This window comes from Hakea prostrata, chromosome 6 (genome assembly GCF_041222555.1).
Source record: "Hakea prostrata isolate BN-2017 chromosome 6, UWA_Hpros_2, whole genome shotgun sequence".
NCBI classification, from domain to species: Eukaryota; Viridiplantae; Streptophyta; class Magnoliopsida; order Proteales; family Proteaceae; genus Hakea; species Hakea prostrata.
Window position 1 is genome coordinate 22,778,854 of NC_142605.1, and position 4,411 is coordinate 22,783,264.

The 4,411-nt window shown below is 40.4% G+C and overlaps 1 pseudogene; it reads left to right on the forward strand.

Moving 5' to 3' along the window:
* The first annotated feature begins 1,372 nt into the window (after positions 1 to 1,372).
* LOC149012676 (pyruvate dehydrogenase E1 component subunit beta-3, chloroplastic pseudogene) lies at positions 1,373 to 2,769 on the forward strand (annotated as a pseudogene).
* The last annotated feature ends 1,642 nt before the right edge of the window (positions 2,770 to 4,411 follow it).

Below are 4,411 nucleotides of genomic sequence, written 5' to 3' on the forward strand. Positions count from 1 at the left end.
CTGCTCTCTGCCATAGCCCGCCGCATATCCCTCTCCTCCTGATCTCTGTCCACATCAACAGGATCAACATCCCTATCATCATCTGAATCATCCACATATGATGACGGCCCCCGCACTGCATCATCTAGTGCTCTGTTGACTTTCCTCCGATCATCTTTCTTCTTCCCCTTTTGTTTTTGTAAATCCCTGAGTAACTTGATTACATATGGATGGGCCTCTGTGCATTTAGTCACATCCTTTGAACTCCCAGTGATGTGACCCTTGAACCTACTGATGCCACCTGAGTATATTCTTTTGTGACAAAAATTACACTAAGTTTTATTTTTGTCTCCATCAATAGCCGTACAATATTGCCATCTTTGGGTCGGTCCTCCCTCCTCCGCTCGATCTCTCGGGTTGTCCCCGACCACTGTCCTTGACCCCTGTCCCCTGTGTCCTCCGTCCACCCACGGGAAGACCCAGTTCCCCTACGACTCCCACCAGCAGACATGATGATTTGTTGCATTCAAATAACATTAACAAATAACAACATCATTATAATTGTTTATACACATATAAGCAATCATATATGAAATTATGAATATTGCATGTATGATATAATTATAAAAAGCCCATATCAAAACCGGCGATGAAGCCACATGGGCAACACAACCAACAGTTGAAAAATACTTATATAATTATTCCATAATTTTCAAAACATTTCCCCCCATTTTCCCCTATTTTTTGCATTTTTCATAATTATTGATATTTTTATTAATATCAGGATATTTTTTGAAAAATAAAATAACTTATTTTTGGGTCAAAAAATATTTCGACTCCGTGAGTCCGTAGATTGGCTCACGGAGTTCCACATATGTTTTTTCTATCATCATACAACCACTGTATCACTTAAAAAGTAATCATACAAGATAATCAAAATATCATTTTTTACCCACGAAAATAAAAAAAAATTCCGACTCCATGAAATCGTAGGTCGTCACATGGTATTCAACATATATTAATTTCAAAATCATCCAACATCATATAGCATGCATTTTGTGAAAAATTACTTGGATAAGAATGGTTACCTGTTTGTGAAAAAACTCTCGGATACGTGCGAAACGACTACTGATCGACGAAACAATGTGATATCCGGCAACAAGGAAGCAAGATGTACCCGTAGATGTCGAAGATCGGACGAAAATATAGTGAAAAGTGCGAAAAATGAGAGAGAAGCTCTGGAGAAGAGAGAGAAATTAAAAAAATTCGAACGAAATTCGGGCGAAATTCGCCCTTTTATCGCCAGAAGTCGGCGATTCGCGATGTCGGTGTCGCTGGAGGGTGTCGTATCGCCCCCCAGCGACATGGTGACATATCGCCCTGTGTCGGCGATATGTCGCCGACATTTTGTACCATGCTTCTCCTACGTGTACACCATCTAAGCCTGGGTAAGCTCTCGTTTTCTCTGTATATTATACTACTATTATAAATAAATAAATAAACCATGAACGACTCAAACAACATTACTATATTTCCTAATTTCTGGTCTTTTTCTTTCCCTTCTTTTGGTGAAACAGGCATGAATTACTGTTGTTTGAATCCCTTCGAGAAGGTCTGGACGAAGAGATGGATAAGGATCCACGAGTTTGTGTCATTGAAGGAGATGTTGGTCACTTTGGGGGTTCATACAAGGTGACAAAGGGTCTAGCCCCAAAGTATGGGGATCTAAGGGTTCTTGATACCCCCATTGCTGAGAACTCTTTCACAGGAATGGCTGTTGGGGCTGCTATGACAAGCCTTAGGCCAGTACTTGAGGGCATGTACATGCCCTTCTTTCTCAATGCTTACAACCAGATCTCTAATAACTGCGGTATGCTTCACTACACTTCAGGTGGCCAGTTCACCATTCCAGTAGTTATTCGTGGGCCTGGAGGTGTTGGACATCAGCATGGGGCAGAGCATTCACAACGACTTGAATCATATTTCCAGTCAATTCCTGGTATCCAGATGGTTGCTTGCTCAACACCATATAATGCCAAGGGCCTCATGAAGGCAGCCATCCGGAGTGAGAATCCAGTCATCTTGTTTGAGCATGTTCTTCTCTACAATCTCAAGGAGAGGATCCCAGATGAAGAATATGTGTGTTCACTGGAGGAGGCAGAGATGGTGAGGCCTGGGGAGCACATTACAATCCTAACCTACTCCCGCATGAGGTATCAAGTGATGCAGGCTGTCGAGACATTGGTGAACAAGGGATACGATCCTGAAGTGATTGATATCAGGTCACTTAAACCATTTGATCTTTACACCATAGGTAATTCAGTAAAGAAGACGCACCGTGTTCTCATTGTCGAGGAGTGTATGTGTTATCGGATATTAGTCTTTCAGTGTAACACAAAGACTAATAGTCCCACTCATTGTAAAGTTCCTTTACTTGTAGAACTCTACTCATTGTAAAATACCACATCATGTACACTACATCTCTACTTAAAGATAATGAAAGCTCTCCCCAGAATACAGTTGATTGGGGATTTCACCGTGGACGTAGACTTCATACTGAAGATCGAACCACGTTAAAATTGTGTTTCTATTTTGAACAGTATGAGTACAGGTGGGATTGGTGCCAGTTTAATAGCAGCTATCAATGAGAATTTCCATGATTATCTGGAAGCCCCAATCAGGTGCCTGTCGTCACAGGATGTGCCGACTCCATATGCTGGGACAATGCAAGATTGGAGTATCGTTCAGCCTGCACAGATAGTGGCCGCCGTGGAGAAGCTTTGCCAGTAGTGGCACGGCCTCCATATAAGTAGGAGTAGCAGTAGCAGTCGAAAGGTATAGTTGAATAGTTCCAAATGGAATTCCTGTTTATTCAAACTAATGTGTTCTTCTGACTTCAAAATACAGTCCATTTAGTTTGTTGTATTAGTTAAGCTGAGGACCTCTCAATAATATTGTCTACTCGTAAGTTCACATAATGATAATATTTTTCAATAGCTATATGAAGGGGTGTCAAATGACAAGCTGTCAGATCAAATAGCTCACTGGGAACCGTATACGTGATTGCCAAACAAAATAATGAGATAAAAACACAAGAGAACAAGAATATTTGATCATGGAGTTTGATCAATCAATCTACATCTCCAGGGCTCAAGAGAGGAGCCTGATACACTATAATGGAGAGTATTGGCAACCTTACACTATAATGGAGAGTGTTGGAAACCTTACAAATGTGTACAAAGCTTATAAATGAACGTAGATCTCTTCAAGACGATATCAACGACACCAAACCCCCCCCCCCCCCCCATCGTACGCCAAGAACCATGGCAAACAACCGTGTGGCAGTAAGGGTTTCTCCAAGAACCCTATCATGCGTGGAGAAGTTGAAGAGCAAAGGTAATGACCCAATGAACCAGAAACAAAATCATGAACAGAAAGCTTATAAAGCAAGGCCCAAACTGAACTAAACTGGCGCCGGTTCAAAATGATTCAAGCCAAGCAATCAAACCATTGTTCAAGCAAACTAATAAGGGCCAAATTACAGATTAGCCCCTCACAGATGATCTAGTCATGTCCAGGCCACAAAACAGGCCCGAAATACTTGAGATGGTGAAATTTATCAAACCATTACACAATGTATGCAACTTGCTGAACGACTTTCAAATTTTGTCTCCTTTGTATTGGGGTACCTTTTTGTTTTTATTTTAAGACCCAAATGTAACAGTTGCCCGATGGGATATATATTTGTGTTAGATTACGAATGGGATAAGTAAACTTGAGACCTACCCACCCAGCCAAACTCTATGCTTCAACTTCCTGTTGGTTACTAAACAATCTATCAAAACTACTGAACATGGTATAAAATTTAAGAGATTATTAGAAACTATTTTCCATATCAAAATAGGAAATCTAGGGTAAGTGTTGGTAGAACATGAAGGGAAAAATCAATAGACGCGGTTCAGTAAGTTGGAATTATTTGGCGAGGTTGGTGGTAGTAGCAAATCATTTCTTTCAGAACATCACATTGTAAATTGGCAATTGGCGAATTCGAAGTGAGCATGACATTCAAAGTGGCACTAAAGAAAGATAAAACAGAAACCAAATTAAAAATCACTTTTGTATTCATTCCCAAACTTCTATCTAAAGCAAACTAATCTGAGACAGTAGGTATCCCTCTTAGTTCTTGCCAACCGGGCCGGAGTTCGCAGAGTAGGTCGTCGTGTTGTAATTTTCATAGTTTTATCTGAAAATTCAAACAATTTATTTTTCTAAAAGTTGGGTCTTTTTCTAAAAGACACCTAAATGGCCAATAGGTGTCTTTGCTAACAAACATGCCTTAAGGGAAGAGATATAACCTTTGGAGACAACCTTCGTTGGTGTCTCTTGCTCTCCTATATAAAGGTGGGAGGAGTTTGTTATTTTGCATGTATGT